This window comes from Crocodylus siamensis, chromosome 2 (assembly GCF_052110815.1).
Source record: "Crocodylus siamensis isolate JL-2025a chromosome 2, ASM5211081v1, whole genome shotgun sequence".
Lineage (NCBI taxonomy): Eukaryota > Metazoa > Chordata > Crocodylia > Crocodylidae > Crocodylus > Crocodylus siamensis.
The window spans coordinates 263,297,526-263,324,361 of record NC_143396.1 but is presented as its reverse complement, the minus strand read 5'-3'; the positions used below and the strand labels follow the sequence as shown (position 1 = coordinate 263,324,361).

The 26,836-nt window shown below is 47.4% G+C and overlaps 1 protein-coding gene across 1 annotated transcript in view; it reads left to right on the top strand.

Annotated features, from left to right (window-relative positions):
• Positions 1-26,836, top strand: part of KCNK10 (potassium two pore domain channel subfamily K member 10) — a 98,794-nt gene that overhangs the window by 63,116 nt on the left and 8,842 nt on the right. The window lies entirely within an intron of this gene.

The window sequence follows — 26,836 nt, the reverse complement described above, 5'->3', positions numbered from 1 at the left end:
ACATTCTTTGAAATCAGAATTCACGGTTATTCTCAAAATGGCAATAAGTTTAACATAGTGTTTTGAACACTATGTCTCTTCGAAATAGCACTAGGATTAGCAATTCCTAGTAGAAGGGCAAGGAAAAAAAAAAAAGCATACTAGAAAGCTGCTTCTACAGTTTTCAGTCAATTTTCATTTCAGTCAGCTTTTCATTAATTTTCCTACTCTTTTTTTTCCCTTTTTTCTTCCCCTCCCCACCCCTAGATTCATAACATTTATTTCACCTACTCTATTCTCCCTAGAAAAAAAAGTGTGGTAAAAGCAGTTGTTGGAGCAGATATATTGTACAAAAGGGCAACCACTCCTGCAAGAAGCAGTTTAAACTACTGCTTTTCCTTTAATTGCCTCTTCTTTCCCCTCCCCTTGGCCTCCCTAAACTCCTCTTGGTCATTTGTTTCCCTCCTTTCTTGTTCTTTCCCAAATTCCTACATTAAACTTGTATTGTTATTTTAAGAAACTAAACAGGGATTCCTGAATTAGTTTCTAGTAGAGTTTGGCGATACGTTTCCAAGCAGCCCAGTACTCAGGTGTTGCAGCCAGACTGAGAGAAAGTGGTGGACCTTTTTGAAGTGCCATATTTGCTTTTTCTCCAGTGGTCTAGAGACTTTGCTTGGTTCCCAGCAAATAGCAGTCATTCTCTGTTTAATTTCACTTTTGCCCACCCAGATCAGGAGTGGGTAAAATACAGTCCACAGGCTGGATCTGGCCCACCAGACAATTTCGTTTGATCCATGGGCAGGTGCCTACCAATCCAGCCTATCCAATTCTGCCCTGGGCTGTTCCTGCTGTGCTCACATGGGGCTGAGCTTTGCTCACTCCTGTGGGAGCAGCATATGCTGCACTCCCACCCGTGCCCATAGGATGGCGCTGATGGCAGTCAGTGTGGGAAGGGCAGCAGTGATAGCAGGGAGTGGTGACTGGGAGCTGTGGCAGGGCACTATGTGTGCCTGCCACTTTAAGGCCCTGGGGCTGGCAGCCTCCAGGTGCCTAATGAGGACAGCCATATTAGGTCCAGGGCTGCCTATATAAACAAGGCAGTTTGGCTGCCTGAGGAAGGCAACAACAATCGCCTGGCCTGGGGGCTGCTGAGTTTCATCTGGAGGTAAGGGAGGAGCTGTAGGGGATGGTAGGAGGCTCCTAGTCCTGGGCACAACCTGAAACTACACCCTGCCATGAGCGGGTGGCCTGGTGGGGCTCCCAGTGGTGCGGGAGCCCCCAGAAAATGCTGGCCAGTGATCACCCCAGTGAAAGGCGGGTCGGGGTGCCTTAAGCCCTAGCCCTCACCTTTGGGTGAGTCATGTACACTGGAGGTAGTTGTAGGGGGGTGCCAGCCCCGAGGAGGAGAGTTGGAGGCCAGGTGTGGCCAAGGCCACCTGAGCCCTGCAGGGGTTCAAGACCCCGAGGAGGAGAATTGAGGCCAGGCATGGCTATGGCCGCCTGAGCCCACCTGTGGAGGGAAGCTCCGAGACCCTGAGTAAAGGGATTACGAGCAGTGTGGAGCCCCCAGTGTGAGGGGGCAGCAGGTGGAGCCCTGTAAAGGGAGAGGGGGCTCAGCCAGAGAGAGAAAGCTGAGTCCTGACCCCAGTAAGTCCTCCAATGTGGGGAGACAGAGTTTGGGTTGAATATAACACTGGTAGTAGCACCACGACGTGCTGCCCAGGGAGGGGAGTGAGAGTCCCCTGTGAGACCCTGAGGCACCAGTTGTGGTGTGAGGTAACCCCAGCTCCCCATGTCTGTGGAGGAGGACCCAGAGAGAGGAGGGACCCTAAGATAAGAGTATGGGTCATACATCAAGGCCTGCCAGAGCTTCCCCCGATTGGCCCAGGCAGGGGCTAGGACCAGGAGGGTGAGAAGGACAAGGAGGCCCACTGAGAGGGACACCCAAGAGCCAGGGACCTGGGGTCCTGACCAGCCTGGAGGTGGGCTGGGGCTATACCACAGCCCAAGCCTTGCAGGTGGTGTTTATAAATTCCTCTTTATGTTAGGGTCTCAGCCTCTGTGGGCTTACCCCTTCTCTCTCTAGCTAGACCTGTCAGTCAAAAACCCACTAATCAGGACTTGACTCCAAGACTTTAGCTCTCAAAGACTCTCTTGGCCTCCATCACCCTCTCTGGTGCTGGGGTCCACTCACCCCTGAATACTGCACCCCCTCTGGCACTGGGGTTCACTCACCCCCAAATACTATGCCCTCTCTGGTGCTGCAGTCCCTACACTGTAGTGGACCCCCAATGAAGCCTCCACCTCCCCAAATACCCTCAGCCCAATCCTCCGGGTATTAACATCCAACACAAAACATAGGCTTCTATGGCCATAGAATAGAAAAAGTGTAATAAAGAAATAAGATGGGCAACATGCCTGCTTACTTTAGATGATCATGCTTCTGGCTCACAAAGTGGTGTATTCTTCCAGCAGAGACTGTGGCTGTGGCACCACCATCATTGGGAGTCCTCTTCTCTGCTGCCCCTCTGGGCTTCTCCACTTTCCATTTGTAGGATCCTGGCCTTCCTCTTCCTGTCACCTGACCAGGTGGCAGGGCTTGAGCCTTAACCCCTACTTGACCAGCTGGCCATGACTGGAAGGTTCTGGATTTAAAAGGACCACCCTGTCTCTTAGTAACAGGGCTAGGGTTCCCTGTTACACATCCCCCTCTTTTTTTCTCTGGGATCCTTCTTTTTCCCCTAGTCCCTCTTCTTCCTTGTACTGTCTCAAGAAGAAGTCAGAATTTACATTCTGGGTTCCTAGGCAATGCTGTACCTCAAAACAATACAGTTGCAGACTAAGGGCCAACCTCATCAGTCTAGTGTTATCTGTTTTCATGCTCTGTAGCCAGCGTAGAGGCACGTGATTGGTGATTAGTGTGAACTGTCTCCCTAACAGATAATATCGGAGTGTTTCAACAGCCCACTTAATTGCCAAACACTCTCTCTCTATCATGGTGTAATTCTGTCCTGGTGGGTGTAATTTCCTACTTATGTAGGCTATAGGCTATTCTTCTCTTCTCTCTGGACCAACACCACTCCAATAGCCATATTTGATGTGTCAGTCTGCACCAGGAAAGGTTTATTAAAATCAGCGTATATAGTAGTGGCTGCAAACACAGTGTGTCCTTCACTGCTTGAAATGCCTTTTCCACCTCCAGCGTCTATCTCACCTTGGTTGGGGCCCTTGCCTTTATCGTCTTTGTCAAAGGCACTACTAAGTGTGCGAAGTGAGGTAAAAACCTTTTATAATAACTAGCTAGCCCCATAAAGGCCCTCGCTTGTTTCTTCATACAAGGATCTCGGTACTTTCGGAATACCTCCACCTTGTCTAATAATGGTTTCACCTCCCCGCTTCCTACTAGGAACCCAAGGTATTGCGTTTCTTCTTTCCCCTATCGTACGCTTCTTCGGATTGGCTGTCTGCCCGGCCCTTCTCAAGTCTCATATTCCTGCTCTCAGCATGGTGAGGTGTTCAGCCCAGTCTTCAGTGTATATAATAATAAATCGCCCATGTAAGCCGTGGCATAACCCCCCTGGGGAGCCAAAACTCTGTCCATTAGATGCTGAAATGTAGCCGTGGCTCCATGTCATTCAAACAGCATGTGCCGGAACTGGAAGAGACCCCAAGGGGTGGCAAACGCCGTCTTTTCTTTGATTTTCAGATGCTACTGGGACCCGCCAGTAACCTTTTGTCAGGTCCAAAGTAGAAATGTAGCAAGCTTGCCCAATGTTTTCCACCAATTCATCTACTCTCAGCATCGGATAGGCATCAAACTTAGCTACTGTGTTTACCTTCCGGAAATCGATAGAGACACGAATTTTCCAAAATCAATACAGAGATGAATTTTCCCATCTGGCTTGGACACTGCTATGAAGGGGCTCTACCAGTCGCTGTGGGACTCGCATATGATGCCTTACTCCAGCTTCATCTTAATCTCCATTTTTATTTGGCTCAGCAGTCATTGTGGAAACCATCTCCAGTTCTCATGGATCACCTGGCCCAGAGGAGTTTTTATTTGATGTATTACACCCCGAGCTTCCCCAGGAGTCTCCTGGAACACATCCTCATATTCCTTGACTAGCTTGGTAGCCAATCTTCTCTGCTCTTGAGGTAGGTGTGGGGCCAGTTCTATGTCACCTGGTCCACTTCCCTCTGTCAAAGAGGGTCCCAATTCTAATTCTTCAGGATGAAGGGCTAGGTACATACACTCTTGCTCTTCCCACTTCTTCAACATATTGATGTGGTATACTTGCTTCTTTTTTTATCTGTCTGATACACCCCATAGTTTACAGGCCCCACTTGCCATATCGTTTCATAAGGGCCTTGCCACCGGGCGAGTAACTTACTCTCATGGTCAGGCAATAGAACCAACACATGGTCCCCCAGGTTAAACTTCCTTTCCCACACGCCTTGGTTATAATGCTTCACTTATCATTCCTGGGCCTCTCTGAGATTTCCTAAAACCTCATTCTGAGCTGCTTCAAGGCGTTCCCACAGTTGTATTACGCACTGAATCAAGTTCTGTTCTTTACTGTGTTTTCTTCCCAACTCTCTTTAATCAAATCCAGGATTCCCCTTGGTTGCCAGTCCTACAATAGGTCAAAGGGTGAAAGCCCAGTTGAGGCCTGGGGTGCCTCCCTTACAGCAAACAAAGGTGGTATCATTTTATCCCAATTCTGAGGACTCTTAACCACGAATTTCTTTAACATATGCTTCAATGTCCAGTTCAACTGCTCCATGAGCCCATCTGTTTGGGGATGATACACTGCGGTCTTTAGGTGTTTAATTCCCAAAGCTTTACTCACCCCTTCGAACACGCGTAATGTAAAATTAATTGTCTGTCAGCAGTTCTCTAGGGAGTCCTACTTGTGAGAATATTTTCAATAACTCATTCACCATCTCTGGAGTGGACACTGTCTGTATTGGCACAGCCTCTTGGTACCTCATTGCATAATCCAGTAAAACTAAAATACTGGTTTCCAGTGCTACTTCTGGGAAGTGGCCCTATGATGTCCACCGCCACATGCTCAAAAGGAAACTCTACCAAGGACATTGGAACTAAGGGAGCTTTTGGATGGTGCCTTGGGTTCACTTTATGGCACACAGGACATGAAGTACAATACCTTGACACTTACTGTAACAGTCCTGGCCAAAAAAATTTAGGCTTCTATGGCCATAGAATGGAAAAAGGATAATAAAGAAATAAGATAGGCAATATGCCTGCCTACTTTAGATGATCATGCTTCTGGCTCACAAAATGGCGTATTCTTCCAGCAGAGGCTGCAGTACCGTGGTCATTGAGAGTCCCCCTCTCTGCTGCCCCTCTGGACTTCTCCACTCGCCATTTGTAGGATCCTGGCTTTCCTCTTCCTCTCACCTGACTGGCTGGCAGGGCTTGAGCCTTAACCCCTACTTGACTGGCCAGCCGTGACTGGATGGTTCTGGATTTAAAAGAACCACTCTGTCTCTTAGTAACAGGGCTAGGGTTCTCTGTTACACTGCCCCTAGAGGGTAAAGTGGGTTTTAGGTGGTAGCTCTTGTCTGGGCTGAGGCCTTCTGGTCTTACTCTATTTTACTCTGGCTGAACCCCTTTGTCCCAAGACCTCAAGCTCCTAAGCCCCAGCTCTGGCCCCTATGGGCTCTGGGCTCCTTGGCCCCTGGTCTTGTGAGCTCTGGGCTTGTGCCCTAGTCTTTGTTGTCTGAAAGAGGACAGAGATAGAAGACAATAACAGTCTCTCTGCAGGGCACGGGATACTGTACTCACACAGCCCTGAAGGTTACAATCTTAGGAAGGGCCTTAAGATGAGGGCCCCTGCTGTACCCCTGTGACCTCTAATCTGCCCCTTTCAGGCACTGCTGGTCCTCTGGTTTAAACATAAACCAAAAAACATGAGCAACTGCTTCAAAACAAAGTTCCCCTCCAGGGGTTAATTTTGCCCTGCAGAAGTCCTACCCTGAAGGTCCATAGTGTTTACCTGGTTTTGTTTGGGATGCAGAGTTCCTTTCAACTCCCCTGCAGCTCATGCCCTTCCTCTGGGCCACGCAACCTGGCTCTCTCTTGGAATACTACCTCCTGCAGCTCCTATGGTCAGACTGCTCCCACTGGCTCAGGCCTTATGCTTATGTCTGTTCCTTGGTTATATGATCCTCCAATTCCACCCTCAGGCCAATCAGTCATTCCTTGCACCTGGGATAAGTGAATATTTTATTCCAGGGCTATTGCCCACTTTAGCTTGTCCTAGGGGCTGGGGAAAGCCACTTACCACTGGGCTCCCTCTCCCTTTTAGTAATTGGGTAGTGGCCTCATTACAATCACTTTCTTCAGTTTTCTCTTCAAAAATATGTTACTCACTAAACTTTTCTGTGAGCACAAGTCACATCATTTATTTGCACTTAAGAACAGAATGATGATCCATCCCATGACATAGTATCCAGTCTCTGCCACCAACTGCTGAGCAGAAATGTCAGGGGCATAAAGCCCAATATAGTGCTCCTACTTTATCCCCAACACTATTCCATGAGGATGAGCTGAATTGTAATTTCATTCCTTAGGGCTCTTAGTCTGACCCTTTCCATTGACATTTATTTCATGACAAAAAGTAAAGACCAGCCACTACTGGAAAGGTTACATCCTAGAATATAAAGTATTTATTATTATTGGTGGTGGTGGTGTTTATTGGCCTAAGGCCAACCAAAAATGGGGATTCATTGGTTCTGGTTCTGTACAAACACAGAGTTATAAATAGTCCCTGCCTCAACAAGCTTACAATCTAAGTAAGCATGTGAGACAGGCTAGGGGAAAGGACTCAGAGTGAACAATGTGAGTGATGAATCGCATGTTAAAAAAACTAATTTTTGGAGGGAGAGGGGAGCTAGTTAGGAGGGGATGAGATGGATGGAAAGAGGAGGGAATGGAAGGGAAAAAGAGGAGGAGGGGCATCTGTAGTGTAAATTTAGGTAAGGAAACAGAGTAGAAGGGAATGCTGGAATATGGAGAAGACAGTCAATCAGGACAGAGAAAGTTCTCTCAGAATGGCAGGAAATTCTCCGAGAGTCTGATGGTCCTTGCCTAGACTGGTTATTCCCTGAGGTTTTTCTCCATAGTTACATGTGTGCGCACACACACATAATTCTGGAATCAGGGGTGAGTTAGAGGGAAGGGTATTCCCAGCTGGTTCCCATTTTTCCTCTGCTTTGACTTTTACTGCAGCTAATTTCACTTACTAGAGTAAAAATTATCACTTCTGAAAGCTAAAAGCATTAGGAGGATCAGAAGGAGAAGCTACCTATTTAATGTGTTAATGTAGAGATGCTGTAGTAGTTTCAAATTTGCATTCTCTCCCCCCAGGGAGGGTGATAATTTCTTGATGAACTTGGTAAATCAGTCATAGAAACCTTTGTGGAAGAATTGATGTAAATTATGTTCTCTGGCAACTGAACACTTTTGTCATATGTAAGATCACCTTGTTATTAAAAGACAAAAGATGATGTAACCCTTGGAGAGAATTGCTGTTTGAAGCTCTGAAGTAAGCTGACATGAAATAGTTTCCATTTGCTTTTGATGATTCTGTCTCTCCATAACATTTTTGGGGGATTCTATGATTCTGTCATTTCAAAATCAATCTAACCTAACCTTTTCTTGCTGTAACTTGAGACCATTTCTCCTTGTTCTGTTATCTGTCACCACTGAGAACAGCCTGGCTCCATCCTCATGGCCCTGCAGGCCTTAATCACCTTAAAGGCAATAACTGTGGTCACCAGCTGCCCCCATAGTGATGCCTATGCCTCACAGATATCATTCTACTTCCTTTCATTAGGCCTCCTTGGCCCTGCCTCTCTTACACTGGGCTTTCTGGTCCTGTCCTCTCTGGCACTTGGCCCCTTGCCCTGTCTGATGGCCCCTTGCCCTGTCTGATTACAAACCCCTGGGTCCCTGGCCCTTTTTGCTAGGCTGCTTACTCATTGCCTCCAGACCTTTGCAGGGCTGCTCCAGCTTACTGACTGCTGGGCTTCTGCTCCAGCCTAACAACTGCAAAAGTTATCAATACAGCCCCCTGGCCCTTGCCCTATCCTGACTTCCACCCTTACAGCATGAAGTGCCTCTCAGGCATTCCCCTATAGCTTCCAATCCACTCCTATAGCCATAACCGAAACCTCCAGCCTCTGGCAGCCTGAGTTCCTGGGAGCTCTCCTTTCCAGAGTCAGGGCCAGGGCCAGGGCCAAACTGCCTGCGCTAGCTCAGGAGCTAACTCCTGAGATCCGCTCCTTCCAGCCACAGGGGTTTCCCCTTTGCTTAATGAGCAGTCTGCTTTCCTAACTGCCCAGAACTCTTCCCTTTTTGCTTATTGCCATGCAGCTAGCTCCTAGGTAGGCACCTGCAGCCCTGGAGCCCCCATTTGTAGCTTCCTCTGTCTGCTTACTCTCCTGCAGCTATCCCTCCCTTAGCAGCCTACACAGACTGCAGCCCCATCATGCAGCCTTGCTATTCTTTAAGTGGCAGGGATTAGGGTACCTCGCTACACAGCTTAAAAATACAGCTCCATGGCAAGATACAGTGAACAGAAGTAGGTCAGATACAGTGAACAGAAGTAGGTGAGCCTACAAAGACTCAGGTTTAGATGACTGTGAATCTTATTCAGAGATAGACCTGAACCAAAACCTCTGGTATGAACTTTGCTGAACTCTAGAAGTGATTTTGAAAACCAAACCTAGATCCAGATCCAAATTTTGCAAATGATCTCTTGTTTTAAAATGTTTTTAAACTGACCCAGACCTTGGATCCAAATATCCCCAAACTTCTTCTGGTCCAAGAGTCAAATGGGATCCTAGACTCAAAAGGGTTCAGATCTGAGGCCCAGCTCTGATTTTTATATATGTCAGTTAGGAGATATAGAAAACTTTATTTACATCTTTCTTATTCATTCCCAGGCATGAGTGCCAAGCAGCTCCACTAGCTATTCCAGTTCAATAATAGATCCTTATGTGACATTTTTAAGCTGCATTTTATGACTGGGCTCTGACTTGTTGCTGACTCAATTTACCCAGTCTGTTCATTCCAAGCTTATAACCTTAGTAACTGAGCCTCTGGTAACCAATGACATTTACTAGATGCCTTCAGGCCTGCTGGCTTCAAATTTGGAGTAATTTATTGGAAGGTAAATTTGATTAAAGAAATAGAATATGATGCATCAGTTTGTGTCCCCTGAGACTTTGTGCATTTCCATACAGGAGACTGTGCCTTTTAGATCTTACAGTTTACACTGAATCGCTCTGTTCCTCATAAGTGTTATCTTATTCTAACTTGCTGGGTGGCACTTCGAGAGTGTGAAATGTTCTCCTTTAATAGACAGTGGAACTCATTACATATTTCACCTTTGATGGTCACACAGAACTTCCACCAATTCAAATGGAGGAAAACTATGGGTAGAACATAGACAGTTGATTTGCAGACAAGAGATACATAAGAGATATCCTGAGCGGGCACTAGACTTCTTACTCCCTTTTAAAGAACTAAGCAAGGCCCACACTTTTTAAAACAAAGCTGGTGCTTCTACTTGTCCAACTCCTTTTATGTAATCATCTGGCAGATGGAGTACTTGCCCTTCCTCAGCCTGATGAGATTTAATCCCAAATTTCCTGCTACCTAGGAAAGTGCTGTAACCACCAGGCTATAAACTGGTCTTGCAGGAGAGGGGGAGGGAGGGAGGGGAGTAGAAGAAGGCACCTTCCTTTTCCCTCCTGCTGAAGCTGTGCTAAAGTGCAGAATTCAAGATTCATTGGCAAGAGGGAAAGCATAAAGGGGAACCTGACTCTATAACTAGTGGTTAGGACCATCTCCTGGGAGAGGTAATCCTGGGTTCCAGTTAACCTCCATGGCCTGTTTTTGTATTTTATACACTATCTGTTTAATCTCAACTACTGAAACAGTCCTGACATTAGGGACAGGTCTCCCTTCTCCCAGGTGAATGCCCACAGTTCGCAGGGCTGTTAGCAATTCCACATACACCCTGTTTTAGTTAATCAACAGTTTAAGAAATCAGCAATCACTTTACAGATCCTTCACTTCCTTTTTTTCTCTTTCCCACACCTGGCTCCCTGTAGTGTTCTTTACAAAACTTTCACAACAATCCAATTACAGTTCTTCTAATTGCCTCTTTGGTTGCAAGGTCTGAGCATTTATAGATGTAGTCTGGGAGTTGGGTGGAGAGGCACTTTAATTAGGGAAGCTCTGAGAGCCTGCTTGGAGTGTCATGTGTATCAATGTCCCCATGCTGAAAAATGGCGGTGGGGGCACTTTAACTGAAGCTCAATGAATGAGGTTTAACGTGCTCCTGCCACCATTTTCCAGCATGGGGACACTGATCCATGTGACACTGGAGTCTGCTGGAGCATGGGAATTTCCACACTCCAGCAACCTCCCTGCATGTGTAGGTGCCCCCCGTTCCAAACCAGGGCCATCTAAACACTAAACTTTACCCTGCCCGGTGATAGCATGAGTTAGACTTCTGATTATTCTGATGTATCATTCAGAGATGGTGGCAGCCTGGGACATTAAGTTTATGGTCTCTGACTTCAAAATACCTTCTTCTTGAAACACTGCAGGTGACTTCTGGTGTTTTGCATCATGTTGGTGGTTTAATTATGGTGATAGAAGGATAAATTCAGGTTTTATTATTGCTTTTGATCACTACCTTTTTGTGGTCCAGTGCTTAGCACAGGATACTACTGGCTACTAGGACTCCTAAGAACAAATTAAATTCCTGGTATAAGGCGGTACAGCTCTGCTCTGTTCAGTGACATCACATCCATTGTCCCAGGTTTGAATTTGACCAGTGGATGCTATATTCGATTCTGCATTGACTCATCATATTCTGTAGATTTAAATTTTGTGCTTCACTTTTTCAAACTTAATAACTGGGACACTTAAATGCCTTTCTTCCACATGGGTATTGGGTTAATGAATATTTCCAAAGTCACGTCATTATCACAATATCTCAAGGCTGTGACTTCTTCCTCCTTCTTGCAGCTCTCCAAAGTTGCCTCCTCACAGCCATGGCTCACATCTCCATCCTTTCCACCTGAGGCATGGCTCTCATAGCCACCTGAATCAGGGTCTCTTGCCCCTGCTTTCAGCCCTGAGCCTATCTGCTGGGCCTCATTCACTTCCTCCATCACTTCCAGGATGGTGTGCCTGCTCCTGGTGGGCCTGAAGACATCGTCAGTGTGGGTAGCCCTGTCTTACACCACCCTGCCCCATGGGCAGATTTTGGAATTTTAACTTTTCAGGTTCAGTATTTATTGAGGTTAGTAATGGTCAAAAAACAGGCCCGTTAGTCTTACCTCAGTCCTGGGGAAGCTCTTTGAGAAAATTATCCAGTAGCACATCTGCGAGGGGCCAGCAGGGGAGATTATGCTTAGGGACAACCAACATGGGTTCATTTGAGGCAGGTCATGTCAGACCAACCTGGTGACCTTCTACAACCAGGTCACAAAATCCTCGGATGCAGGTGTCACGGTGGACGTAGTCCTTCTGGACTTTAGGAAGGCCTTTGACACTGTCTCTCACCCCATTCTCATTAAGAAATTAGGTGACTGTGGTGTCGATGCCTACACAGTCAGATGGGTTGCAAATTGACTGGAGGGCCACACCCAGAGAGCGGTGGTGGATGGGTCATTTTTGACTTGGAGGGATGTGAGCAGTGCAGTCCCCCAGGGCTCGGTCCTCGGGCCCGCACTGTTCAACATCTTCATCAGTGACTTGGATGAGGGGGTGAAAAGCACCTTGTTCAAATTCATGGATGACGCTAAATGTGGGGAGAAGTGGGCACGCTGGAGAAGGGGGACAGGCTGCAACTAGATCTAGACAGGTTATAGGGGTGGGTGGATGAGAACAGGATGGGATTCAATACTGACAAGTGCATGGTACTGTACCAGGGGAGGAAGAGCCAGCAGCATACCTACAGGCTGGGGAACTCCCTTCTAGTCAGCACAGAAGCAGAAAAGGATTTTGGAGTCGTCATTGATTCCAAAACGAACATGGGCCGCCAATGTGGGGGCACCATCAGGAAGGCCAACTGCATCTTGTCATGCATCCACAGATGCATCACAAGCAGGTCCAAGGAGGTGATCCTCCCCCTCTATGCGACACTGGTCAGGCTGCAGCTGGAGTACTGTGTCCAGTTCTGGGTGCCGCACTTCAGGAGGGATGTGGACAGCACTGAGAAGGTCCAGAGGAGGGCCACTCACATGATTGGGGGCAGCAGGGCAGACCCTACGAGGAGAGGCTATGGGACCTAAACTTGTTCAGCCTCCACAAGAGAAGGCTGAGAGGGGATCTGGTGGCCATCTACAAACTGGCCAAGGGGGATCAGGGGGCTATGGGAGAGTCCCTGTTCCCCCGTACCCTACAGGGAGTAACGAGGAATAATGGCCATAAGTTGACCAAGAGTAGATTCAGGCTAGGTATCAGGAGGCACTACTTCCCAGTCAGGGTGGCTAGGATCTGTAACCAACTACCAAGGGAGGTGGTGCATGCCCCTACCCTGGGGGTCTTCAAAAGGAGGCTAGATAATCACCGAGCCGGGGTTGTTTGACCCCAGCATTCTTTCCTGTCCATGGCAGGGGGTTGGACTTGATGATCTGCTCAAGTCCCTTCCAACCCTACGTACTCTGAAACTATGAAAGTATCATCTGCTTTTAGACAAATTTACTTGCAGTGGGCTTGCACCAATGAAGGGGTGGTCTTGCCCCACCTGGCCCCACAGCCTCCATCTTGCAGGCAGCACTGTGGGTGGGTGGGCAAGGCTCTCCACTGCTACTGCTCAGGTGAGTGAGGCCCCAGGGCTCCCTGCTGCTGAGCCCTTCCCACTGCACCTGGGGAGCTGGGCAGTTGTTGTGGCACAGGTAGGCCATGGAGCTTTTATAGAATGCTGGCAGGGGACTCAGGAAGGAAAAGGTTGAGAACCCCTACTCTAAATGATGCTTAACTAATGCTGAGTAGAGAGGTGCTATCACCTTCTGTGTCTTGCACCTAATTCTTCTGTTGATGCATTCTAAAACTGTTTGCCTTTTGTAGACCCATACTGAGTCAGTGATTCAATTAAACAGATCAATGATCAGTTGCCATTTGAAATGTAACTCTGGATTAATATGAACCTGAGTAGTTAAATACAGATCTTACCACCTCCTAAGGATTCTTTAACAGTTCTGACTTTCTCACAATATCTGGTAAATCTGTGGGGCATAAGGCATGCATCAACAGTCTGAGACAATGTCAGAGAGAGGCCAGTGGAGGTCTTAAAGAGATTCCACTTCTGTTTCTTAGAAGAGCCCAGGAGGTGGTGAGCTTGGTGGTAATAGATAGGGCAGTTTCATGGATGCTGGAAAGAGAACATGGAGGAACTCAGAGCAGAGAGCATGTCAATATGAAGCAGAGAGAAGAATCATAATTACTATTCTGTTTTTGGAACCACATCAATCTTTTCCTTGACCAGGGAAAAGACTGTAAACAGAAAAGACGAATTAGTCATTACAGTTAGTTCCCACCTGCATTGGAGAATACCTGTCCGGGGACTCAAAGTCAGATCAGTTCACTAATAACTGATCCTCAGCATGCATTGACATAGTACCCACCAGTTTAATCATGTATGGTATTTGAATAATACCTTTCTTTATAAAGAGGAAATATTGAACAAGTTGCTTAGAAATGCAAAACATCCTCTATGATAGATATAGTGAATTCTGTTTTTTTTCTGTAGGAAACCCTTTGAATATTTTTTATTGATTTCCTCCCCCCCATTAGTTAAAGTGATTACATGTGCAAATCTGTAATAACTCTCTGTTAGAGTTAAATTGCCTCCGTTTAATTTCAATGCCCTTGATATTTTATGACTCTTAAAATCAGAATTTCTTATAAGAATAAATGAAGAATCCATGGTTAATACAAAAGGATTTTTGTTTATCACATTTCATATTCTCCCCTAGATTACAGTAAATTATAATAATTAATTCCTCATTTAGGAAGGTATCAGCACGGCATTACCTTTTGCCTGTGAACACACTGTAGCAGTCCAAGTGTACAAATTCCTTCTATTAAAGATTCCCCATATTCCTATGCTATCTTTAGGGATTCCCTAATGTATTTTAGCTCTTTATAGAATGTTCTTTATAAAATTCCTCAGAATTGATTAATAAATTAGAGACACATTTACCAAGTGCCAGTTGATACAAAGAAACCAGGTGTATTAAGGATCCCATAAACAGAAATAAGATTCATGTGCAAAATAGGAGCTTTTGCATGTAAGAGTACTGTTCTTGGGTGGAAAGATTTACAAACTTGTATGGCTGTTCTTAAAACAAAAGTAAACTCCAGACTGGTGCCCCCTTAAATGAATGCCAATGAAGTAGTGGAAATGACTGAATTAAACTTCAGGGAGTGATTTTTTTTCCACTGATACTTTTCACCAGTTCAAGCAAATCAAAGTTTAGTTCTTGGAACCTGACTCTGTGCTCCTCTACCCTCATGTTTTCCCTCTTTTTGTGACCTTTTCTATCTGCACTAATAAAAATTAATTCAGGTCCCTCTCTCTGTGCTGCAGTCTGGTGCTTTCCACTTACTATTCATTTTGAAGCATTTGGCATGCTTTGAATCAGTGGTGACACAAAACAACTCAGTTTAAAGCCTGAACCCAGCCTCTTCATTAAGAAAAAGAATCTGACGGTCACTGACCATGACCTGAAATGGTTAAGAACCACCATTTTGAAGTGCAGTTGCTGAGACTAATACATGAACCTCTACATGTTCGACTTCCTTTAACATTAGTATTAATTGCACAGTTTTAAAACCCAGTGCACTGCAATAGAAACATACCTCTCTCCCCTTTGAGTCTAAAGCAATTATGCTTGTCATGAGGCAGAAGACAGAGGAACTGAAAACATGATTAATAGTGCAAAGTGTCACTGGTGTTTCTTTGCTATTGTTTGTAAAGTTTGGGAAATGAGAAGATTGGTGATAGACCCCCTGGTAGTGATGAAGTACACAAGTGAACTTTTCAAATATCAGAAGTGCTGGAAAAATAACCTGTGTCCTAAAATACAGAAAGGTCCATCCAAAACCATTGTGTTTGAAATGTAGAGCTATATTGTGGGATTTTTATCCAGGAGTTGTTATATCTGAAATCTGAATTATTTATATTACTTATAACTCAGGGAAAATCTTGCTCTGAGTGAAGACTATTTAGGCTGCCAGTTTGGGACAACTGAAAATGTCTCGAAAAACAGAAGTGTATGTAAATGTAACTGAAATGCAAGAAGTGTAAATACAACGTCTGAGAAAGAAGCAGGCATGGGCTAAGCTAAATAAGCCATTGGCAGCCTAAAAAAGGGAATGAAATTGAGAGTGGGTAAAGGGGACAAAGGAACATTAAAGAAAATGAATGTCTTTTCATGGGGAATGATCCAAATTGGAAACTGCTTCAGGGCACGGGTATTCAATCCCTGGCCAGTGGCCAGATCCAGCCTCCAATGCTGGGTCATCCAGCCTATGCAGGTAGCCCTGAAGGGTCATGGCCCTGTGCATGTAGGTCTGGGTGGGAGTGCTGGAGGGCCCCAGGGCCTGAGCCTGGCATGCAGAGGCCAGGTGAGGCTGCCTGCAGACCAAACTCATGCCACACGCATTTGGCCTGCAGGGCCAAAAGGTTGAGTGCCAGTACTCCAGAAACATCAGGACAGTAAGCTGCATGGAGTCGTATTGTATTTAATATTAATAATTTGAAATTAGGAGAAGAATAGAAAAAGACAAACAGCATTGTTGAAATTCTGGGGAACATGGATCTGGAAATTGGAAAAGACACAGCAAATCTAAGAACAACTGAGGAGTGATATTTACAGCGCATAAGCTCACAGAATAAAAAAAAGTCACAGTGCTATTTTTGGTTGCGTGGTATTATATATTGAAGGAGATTTCATGTAAACCTATGGATGACTCTATGAAGTCTCAGTATGAAAACATATGGATTTGCCATGTAAGTTGTTTTAAAGTATGGCGTACCCTGAAAAGTGACTGTAAAAATGTGAGAATTTGGTTCTGTGCATAACCTCTCTTGACATACAAAAAACTAGAGCTCTTGGTTCCAAAATGATACCTTTTATTAGACCAACTGGAAAATGGCAAGAAAATTGTCCATGTGTAGGTGTTTGCATATCTAAGAGTACTACAATTAAGCAGCATCCTCAAAAGGATCATATGCCATTCCAGGATGCCATAGCACCCTGCTAGAGAATAACTGCTTTAAAGGGACAATGGGAAAAAAAATCCCAATAAAATATTCAGAAAAAGACAACATTGTAAGAATTGGTGGAAAAGATACACAAAGAGTGAATTCTGCTGACAGGGGCCCATCATTGAAAATGACCAGTCTCCAGCCTTCTTGGTATCATACCAGAGTAGCAATAGGTTGTTACTTTACTTTCAGGGCCTGGGATTACCTCAGCTGCAGTAATGTCACGTAGTCAGTACTCGGCTCATTTAAGGTTAAATTCAGTACTGTCCTTTGTACATGGAAATGACTTGGGCACCATAATAGGTGTAAGGTAGTCCTGATGGGAAAAAAATATTACCTCTTGGACCCTACAAATATCTCAGATCCTCTCTTGTCATTTTCTTTCCTCAGTTGTTCTTAGATTAGCTTTATGTGAATTTAAACAGCCTCCTTTCCCATTTGCAGACTCTGTTATTTGGTGGATATTGTCATTTATTTCATTAGTTTGGCTTCATTTATTGAGAAAATGAAAAAGGAAAGTGGTTTCCTTTTCTCTTTCTTTTTTTAAACATAAAGTTGAGGCCTCTTTTAGGAGGTGGTATTCTTGCATTGTTTCACTGGTCCAGTATGTAGACAATGTAATACCATGCTGTGAAATAGGTTAAATAGCTATGCTGATCAATCTACAATGTAGCACCTGCCTTTTGTGTTCAGTCTGGGGAGTAGGGGGAGAAATTCTTCCACTGTTACAGTCCTGTCTCCTGTGCAACTATTTTCAGTTAACAAAATTAAAGAGCTTGAGAGCAGTTTTCTTTGGTGTATCAGTTCGTGTACTTTAGGAACTTAAGATATGTCACCAGGTCTCTGGTTTATGACAGTTGCTGCCCTACAGTGATGGGCCATACTGGCTGACTCCTGTTTGGATATCCCTTTAATGCACATGTACAATAATGCAGTGCTGTGCAGGAGAAAGAAATAGGGGCAATTCCTTCTTGAGTATGGGGTGATTAGCAGACACTCTGGAATGTGAGATTTGATTACTTTATTTTAGTGTATGTGACTACAGATGTCACTAAAGCCCAGTGTTTCTTAACCTTTTTGCACTCAAGATGCCCCTTGTTAGACTCAGGGCACCCCTCAGAAAATGCCGCCTCTTAGTATTCACCCATTTCTTGGGTAGGGAAAAATAATAGAGCAATTCTTCTGTTGTGAAGAACTCAGCATAACCACGACACATCAGAATGGTTTGGACATTATGGATTCCTATTTGAAGTCTCTGGGTTTATTTTGTGAATCATGTTTAGGTGTTTGCACAGCTATCAGTGGACAGCACCCTTAAAAAGGATCTCACAGCATCTCGGGGTTGAAAATCATTACTTTAGGCACTTAGTCCCATATCCTCAAGGTACTCTATTTAGATACTCATATGCCTCTTTAAGTACCTAAATCTGTTAATTAGAAGCTCTTTCCTCTGAATTTCGTTGTTGGATAGTTAGGTACTTCTTTACTAAGCTGGCTTTTGAGGATCTTTTTTTTCATAGTTTCATAGTTTCTAGGGTCGGAAGGGACCTGAGTAGATCATCTAGTCTGACCCCCCGCCATGGCAGGAAATAATACTGGGGTCAAATGACCCCAGCAAGATGTTCATCCAACCTCCTTTTAAAAACCCCCAGGGTAGGAGCCAGGACCACTTTTCTTGGAAGCTGGTTCCAGATCCTAGCTGCCCTGACCGTGAAGTAGCGCCTCCTGATATCTAGCCTAAACCTGCCCTCTGTCAGCTTGTGACCGTTATTCCTGGTCACTCCTGGCAGTGCACGGGGGAACAGTGACGGCCCCAATGCCTGCCGATCCTCCCTGACCAATTTATAACAAGATCCCCCCTCAGCCTTCTCTTGTGGAGGCTGAACAGGTTCAGGTCCCGTAGCCTCTCCTCATAGGGCCTGGCCTGTTGTCCCCTGATCATACGAGTGGCCCTCCTCTGGATCCCCTCCATGCTGTCCACATCCCTCTTGAAGTGTGGCGCCCAGAACTGGACGCAGTACTCCAGCTGCGGCCTGATCAGTGCTGCATAGAGGAGGAGGATCACCTCTTTGGACCTGCTTGAAATGCATCTGTGGATGCATGACAAGGTACGGTTGGCCTTCCTAACTGCCTCCCCACACTGCTGGCCCGTGTTCATCTTGGAGTCAATGATGACTCCAAGATCCTTTTCCGCCTCCGTGCTGACAAGAGGGGAGTTCCCCAACCTGTAGGTATGGTGCCGGTTGTTCCTCCCCAGGTGCATCACCTTGCACTTGTCTGTGTTGAATCCCATCTTATTCACATCCGCCCACCCTTGTAGCCTGTCTAGGTCTGATTGAAGCCTGATGCTTCCTTCTAGTGTGCCCACATCCCCCCACATCTTAGTGTCATCAGCAAATTTGAACAGGGTGCTTTTTACCCCCTTGTCCAAATCACTGATGAAGATGTTGAACAGTGCGGGCCCGAGGACCGAGCCCTGTGGAACCTCACTGCCCACGTCCCTCCAGGTTGAGAAGGACCCATCCACTACCACCCTCTGGGTGCGGCCCTCCAGCCAGTTGGTGACCCAATTGACTGTGTGGGCGTCGACACCATAGTCCCCCAGTTTCTTAATAAGAACGGGGTGAGAGACAGTGTCGAATGCCTTCCGGAAGTCCAGGAAGACTATGTCCACTGCTACCCCTGCATCTAATGATCTGGTGATCTGATCATAGAAGGCCACCAGGTTGGTCTGACAGGACCTGCCACTGATGAACCTGTGTTGGTTGCCCCTAAGCATGCTGTCCCCAGCTGGCCCCTCTTGGATGTATGCCAGCATAATTTTCTCAAACAGCTTGCCTAGGATCGAGGTAAGACTGACTGGCCTATAGTTTCCTGGGTCCTCCTTCCTCCCCTTTTTGAAGATGGGAACCACGTTGGCCGACTTCCAGTCCTCTGGGACCACACCAGAGCACTTTAAGGCAGCTCATCTCCCTATGCATTGTTTAGTTGACCTAACTCAGGTCTTAAGGATTCCACTACATGGCATTGTGCTTACGGGAGAGGTGTTGCCATACTTGGCAGTATCCTTTGAGGATCTAGCCTAATAATTACACCCCTCATATTTTCTCACATACAACAGGCCTCCCCCAATAAGATATGCACTTTGCTTTTGAAAGGCAGAATGAAGGAAAAGATCCTTCTTCTGCACCAGGAGTTGGTGGGGAGGGAGTGGGGCGGAAGCTTCAGTGGGAGAAAAAAGAGGGGGAGGGGGCCAAGGGGAGGGGAAGAGAAAGTGTCCATAGCCAGTAGGTAGAGAGCACTAAGTGCAGCACTGTGGCATTACTTTTCCTTTACCTTTGGGTTCCCTTCCCGTATTTCTTTGTTCATAGTACAAACCCCAGTTCCAGCAGCTAAATTCTGGAAAAAGGCACATTTTGTATCCAAGAAAAAAATCAGTATATGAGTATGAGACTGATCCTAGGGCTTCTTCCCATAGAATTGCATTGTCTAAACTCTAGACCTGTCCTCTATTCTAAGTATAGGCAGTCAAAAAGTGTGAGGCTGAATTGATTCACTCTTTGCATGTTAGTCTAAGCTGCATAGATTGAACTGAAAAGCAAGTGAACAGAATTTCACTTTTGATTCTGGAAATGCAGCCACATTCCTGTAGTGCCCCAGGCCAGAAGTCAAGGGCATGAGAGCATGCTATCCCCCTCAGCTGGAGCAGACAACTTGGGCCAAGGCTTGCCCACCCACCCTGCAAGGGAAAGTCTGTGGGGGAGATGCAAAGCATCCTGGGATACTGGGGGACTGTGAATTAACTTGAATCTGGAGGGGATTTGGGACAGAATTTCAATAAATTGATTTAACCTAAATCAGGTCAGTCTGACGCTACATCCACCCAGATTTATTGTAAACCCATTTTCGCCATTTTGAAAGCAGTTTATGTGCATCAAATTTCTGTTGTGTTACAGATTTGAACTGGTTTCCAATCACTTATACCTCTTTATGTATAATTTCTGTCCCTAGCACTAGAGAGTAGATCCCATTTCCCTTTTATCTGTCTGAGCAGAGCTGAGGCTGCTTAATTCATACCTAGCAAGGTGAACAGGGTGGGACATTTCATAGTTTCATATTTGGTAGGGTTGGAAGGGACCTGAGCAGATCATCAAGTCCAACCCCCTGCCATGGGCAGGAAAGAAAGCTGGGGTCAAATGACAATGGCTAGGTGATTATCCAGCCTCCTTTTGAAGACCCCCAGGGTAGGAATGAGCACCACTTCCCTTGGAAGTTGGTTCCAGATCCTAGCCGCCCTGACTGTGAAGTAGTGTTTCCTGATGTCTAGCCTGAACCTACTCTCAATCAACTTGTGGCCATTATTCCTAGTTACTCCTGGTTGTGCTCGGGGGAACAGGGTCTCTCCCGTTCCCCACTGGTCCCCCCGGTGAGTTTATAGATGGCCACCAGATCCCCTCTCAGCCTTTTTGTCGCTGGAAGATGTTGTAAGGCTTTGGCCTTCTCTTACTGGGTACCTTGCCTCCAAGTGACATCAGGGTGAGGTTTGAGCTTGGATGCCACCTGGATGGTATGGGTGCTGCCCTTACTCTTCTGCCATGACTTAATGTTCTTGTTGGGGAAGCAGCTCCCTTCAGGTGGCCGCTTGAAGATGAAGACGCCTCAATCCCTGTTCTTGCTTCGTGGGGCTCTAAACCTCCCCTTTACCCCACTTTTACCACATCCACAGCCAGGATGGATACTGTCCTCTTCAGGCGTCCCCTTGGACGACTTTCCCACCTCCCAGTGGGTCGGCCCTTCTTGGTCAGTTTGCCCTTCACCATAGATGGTTCCTTGACTTCCAGCTGATAAGTGCATATAAGCTGCCCCTGTCTTCGGGCTAACTAGGGCTTCCAACAAAAATCAACACCTGGATTTCCACTGAAGGGTTCCCCCTGGGATCTCATCTCCCAGTGTCCCTTTTATGGTCAAAGTAAAGAAGAAACTTGAAGGAATGGATGAGGGACCCACTTGTCCCTGCACCCCAGGTGGCTATGGGGGTGGGCTGCTGTTCCATTCCACACCCTGGTTCAGCTCCTCAGTTTGGCCAGCACTGGTCCCCAGCTAACCTGGAGTTGCTCCCAGTCTTCCCTGGCTTGGAAGAGTGCATTGTTCTCATGCTGGGTTGCTCATGCCCCCCACTTGCTGTGCCCTCCATGTGGGGTAACTGCTCCTGCCGGTGCCTTCTGTGCAAGGGCCCTTGGCTCCCTCTCTCTTGCCTGCAGCTGGGCAACCTTCCTCCTCATTGCCTGCATCTCTGGGTCAACGTCCTTTCTTCCCTCCACCGGTGTCTCTCGATCGGTGCTTTCTTTTTCCTCTAGTGTCTCTGGGTTGGTGTCCTCTTCTTCCCCACTGGTGTCTCTTGGGTCAGCATCCTCCTCTTCCTTCCCAAATGTCTTTGGATCAGCATCCTCTTCTCCTGCTGTTCTCTGCCCCTCAGCTGTTTTCCCAGCTGCTATTTGAGCAGCCCGCAGTTTCTGGAGGCTTCGCCCATGCTGTAGGCAGCTCTGGAATTGTGGGGCTGCTGCCTGCACTTCCTCCCAACTGCCGCTTTTCAGGATCCCTAGGGTGAGTACCTGGGTACATGGGGTGGGGGTCTGGGACCCCTTAGAGAGGCTTTCATTGCCCCTCTTACACTTCTCTTGTGGAGGCTGAACAGGTTCAGGTCCTGTAGCCTCTCCTTGTAGGGCCTGCCCTGCTGCTCCCTGACCATGTGAGTGGCCCTCTTTTGTACTCTCTCAATGCTGTCCACATCCCTCCTGAAGTGTGGCACCCAGAACTGGATGCAGTACTCCAATTGCAGCCTGACCAATGTTGCACCTCCTTGGACCTGCTTGTGATGCATCTGTGGATGCATGACAAGGTGCAGTTAGCCTTCCTGACAGCGTCCTCACATTGGTGGCCCATGTTCATTTTGGAATCAATAATGACTCCAAGATCCTTTTCTACCTCTGTGCTGATGAGAAGGGAGTTCCCCAGCCTATAGGTATGCTGCTGCTTCTTCCTCCCCAGGTGCAGTACCCTGCACTTGTCAGTATTGAATCCTATCCTATTCTCATCCACCCACCCCTGTAACCTGTCCAGATCTAGTTGTAGCCTGTCCCTCCCTTCTAGCATGCCCACCTCTCCCCACATCTTAGTGTCATCTGTGAATCTGAACAAGGTGCTTTTCACCCCCTCATCCAAGTCACTGATGAAGATGTTGAACAGTGTGGGCCTGAGGACTGAGCCCTGGGGGACACCACTGCCCACATCTCTCCTGGTCAAAAATGACCTATCCACCACCACTCTCTGGGTGTGGCCCTCCAGTCAATTTGCGACCCATCTGACTGTGTAGGCATTAAAACCACAGTCACCTAATTTTTTTTTTCAGATACACATGGTCAGTGTTACATATTGTTATTGCTATTCCTACTACTGCTACTATAGCACCTGGGATTCCTAGTCTGGGATCAGGACACCATCATAGTCCTTGTTGGACCTAGTGCTGGCCACTAGGTGATGACCTGGTGAGGAGGCTGCGGGTGCTCGACCACCTGGGTGACAGCGATCATCACCTGCTGGAATTCACCATCCAGCGCAAGGTGGCAAAGGCATGCAGTAAGGCAGAGGCCCTAGATTTTAGGAGGGCAAACTTCAATGAGCTAAGGAGGACAGTTGGAGAAGTGCTGAGGTCCTGGAGGGGAGGGGAGCCAGGTGTCCAAGGAGAGTGGTCGCTCCTTAAGGAGACGATCCTCCAAGACCAAAGGAAGGTAATCCCAGCGAGGATCAAAGGGAGCAGGAGAGCACACAAGCCTCCATGGCTCACCAAAAGCATCCGGGAATGTCTCCTTGCTAAAAAGGAGGCTTACACCCAATGGAAAGAAGGGGTCATCACCAGGGAGGACTATTCTGTAGTTGATCGGGGATGTAGCAGGGTAGTTAGGAAGGCCAAGGCAGAGATGGAACTGGGACTAGCTTCCCAGATTAAGGACAAGAAGAAGTCCTTTTTTAAATACATAGGGGGTAAAAAGAAGGTCCCTGGTAATGTGGGGCCATTGCAGGACGCGTTGGGAAATTTGGTTGTCACACCAGACAGCAAAGCTAACATGTTTAACGATTTCTTTGCCTCTGTCTTCCTAAGTAGGGACCAGAACAGCCACCTCCCTGCTGGGCCCCCCTCGGGCCCTGGGGGAGGCACACCTGGGCCACGGGTTAGCAAGGATTTAGTTAGGGAGCTTCTGGAGGGGTTGGACGTATTCAAGTCAGCTGGTCCAGATGATCTCCACCCTAGAGTTCTAAAGGAACTGGCCGAGGTCATTGCAAGTCCCCTGGCATGGATTTACGAGCACTCGTGGTGCTCTGGTGAGGTACCGGAGGACTGAAAGAGGGCCAACATGGTTCCCATCTTCAAAAAAGGCAGGAATGAGGACCCGGGAAACTATAGGCCAGTTAGTCTTACCTCGATCCTAGGCAAGCTGTTTGAGAAAATTATTCTGGCACACATCCAGGAGGGGCCAGCAGGGGATGGCATGCTTAGGGGCAACCAACACAGGTTCATCAGTGGCAGGTCCTGTCAGACCAACCTGGTGGCCTTTTACGATCAGATCACCAGATCATTAGATGCAGGGGTAGCAGTGGATATAGTCTTCCTGGACTTCCGGAAGGCTTTTGACACTGTCTCTCACCCCATTCTCATTAAGAAATTGGGGGGCTGTGGTGTAGACACCCACACAGTCAAATAGGTCGCCAACTGGCTGGAGGGCCGCACCCAGAGGGTGATAGTGGATGGGTCCTTCTCATCCTGGAAGGACGTGGGCTCTGTCTTTGGGCCCGCACTGTTCAACATCTTCATCAGTGATATGGACGAGGGGGTAAAAAGCACCCTGTTCAAATTTGCTGATGACACTAAGATGTGGGGGGATGTGGGTACACTAGAAGGAAGCATCAGGCTACAATCAGACCTAGACAGGTTACAAGGGTGGGCGGATGAGAATAGGATGGGATTCAACACAGACAAGTGCAAGGTGATGCACCTGGGGAGGAACAACCGGCACCATACCTACAGGCTGGGGAACTCCCCTCTTGTCAGCACAGAGGTGGAAAGGGATCTGGGGGTCATCATTGACTCCAAGATGAACATGGGCCAGCAGTGTGGGGAGGCAGTGAGGAAGGCCAACCGTACCTTGTCGTGCATCCACAGATGCATCTCAAGCAGGTCCAAAGAGGTGATCCTCCCCCTCTATATGGCACTGGTCAGGCCGCAGCTGGAGTATTGCATCCAGTTCTGGGCGCCGCACTTCAAGAGGGATGTGGACAGCATGGAGGGGATCCAGAGGAGGGCCACTTGTATGATCAGGGGACAACAGGGCAGGCCCTATGAGAAGAGGCTATGGGACCTGAACCTGTTCAGTCTCCACAAGAGAAGGCTGTGGCCTGTTATGAACTAGTCAGTGGGGATCATCAGGCATTGGGGGAGTTCCCCCGAGCACCACCAGGAGTGACCAGGAATAACGGTCACAAGCTGGCAGAGGGCAGGTTTAAGTTAGATATCAGGAGGCGCTACTTCACGGTCAGGGCGGCTAGGGTCTGGAACCAGCTTCCAAGAGAAGTGGTGCAGGCTCCTACCCTGGGGGTGTTTAAGAGGAGGTTAGATGCACATCTTGCTGGGGTCGTTTGACCCCAGTATTATTTCCTGCCATGGCAGGGGGTCGGACTAGATGATCTGCTCAGGTCCCTTCCGACCCTAGAAACTATGAAACTATAGTAGGTTCTGTACAAACACTGAACAAGAAGAGAGCCTCTGCCTTATTTTGTAATCTGTGCAGTTCTTATAAACAAAGAGCCTACCTGATTCTTTTTCATTCAAAGTTACACCATGATCAAACTAAACCTATTTTGAACTGTATTACTAGATGTTACTGTTTTCTACCTTCTGATACTTCATTCCCTTGTTTCTTGTTGGGGCTGGACACAGAAGTGTGAATGAGCATGAGACTCCTGCTCCTCTAAAGCTGCTGTCCTGGGTGGAAACAGGAGCTTAAGAGAAAATTTAAGAGAATTTCCTTTCTTGTGAGCTTTTCAGCCCAGTTTTTTTAGACTCAATACATCAAGAATCTGAATTTTGTACCTGGATACAAGTCTAACTGCAGTTTGAATGTTTTCAAACACTGTCTCTAGTGTGTAAGAATTTCACCCCCACTCCCCAAACACTCTGGAGTGATGTATAACATTGCACTGGTTTAGCAGATGACTCACTAAATGCAACTCAGTGCCATGGACTGAAAAACTTGAACAAAGGTACTGTGATCTACTATTTCTGAGAATCTGGGCAATGCAGACTGAAGAGTGCTTTGCAGAAAAATGACAATACCAGGTGGGTCTCTCATGAGAAGAATTCAAGCTCTTAATCAGTTTTGATGCATGGTTATTGTAATCTCTAGTTTTTTAAGTTTATAAGGATATTCATACCGTAGTATTTCCTTGATCTACAATACTTCTACTGTGTTTTGATTTTCTTTGGAGCCTCAAAACAATTGTCATACCTAGCCCAGTAAAGGGGTTGGGCAGTAGGTGGCATGAAGGTGACTGCCATCATTGGGGCAGTGTCCAGAACCCAGTGTTCATCATCTGTGGCCTGCACTGCCTTACCCAGGACCATGCTCTGCTCCCACAGAACCCAGAACCTGCACTCACTTCCACTCCTGGCTGAGATGGAGACTTGGGCAGGCTGTCTGTGCTACTGTAGCCTGCACAGCTGTGGCCTGGTTCCTGGGGTATGAGGATTTCTGTCAGTTGCTGCATAAAGGGCATGGGCTTGTGGGCACTCCCTGACCAATAATTGTCATCAGTGATGGCAGCCCACTGTGCACACAAGGCCTTGATCTTTATGCAGCACTGCTGCACCAACTGGTTGTGCCCATGCTCCCACATCTGGCCTGACAGGCCCTCATAGATGTAGGCATTGGAGCACCTGCCCTGCTTGAACTGGCACTGCACCCTGGCATGGGACTGGCAGCTGTATGACTGAGGCAAGGCCCCACAGCATTTGCAGGCTCAGGGCAGTCTGCTGGGAATGGGCTTCACGGAGGTGGAGCTGGCCCTGCCAGCCAGAAGCTGCCTGCAGCTGGGCCTGGGGGCTGGCAAGCCTGGCTGGAGCCTGCAGCAGCATGCAGCACCCTGCAGGCCTGGATGGCATAAGCCTGGCAGGTACATGGCATTGTGGTGCCAGCCAGCGGTGCCGGGGTGCAGGCAGGCTGGGACAGGCGGACTGCAGCCTGCTTAGGCGAACAGGGAGATCTGGAGTGGCCTCAGGCTCCCTGCTGTTGTGCCCAAGGGCTCAAAATGCCTGCAGGCTTTTAAAGGCCTGAGGCAAAGGTTGCTATAGAGGCAGCCCAGCCCTGGGGCAGGACAGTCTCTCAGCCCAGAGTCCTGGGGCTAGCCTGAGGCCAGCCCCTTAGTGGGAGGGCTGACCTGGGAGCAACTTTGCTCCTGGGTCATGTCTACATGTGTGTTAC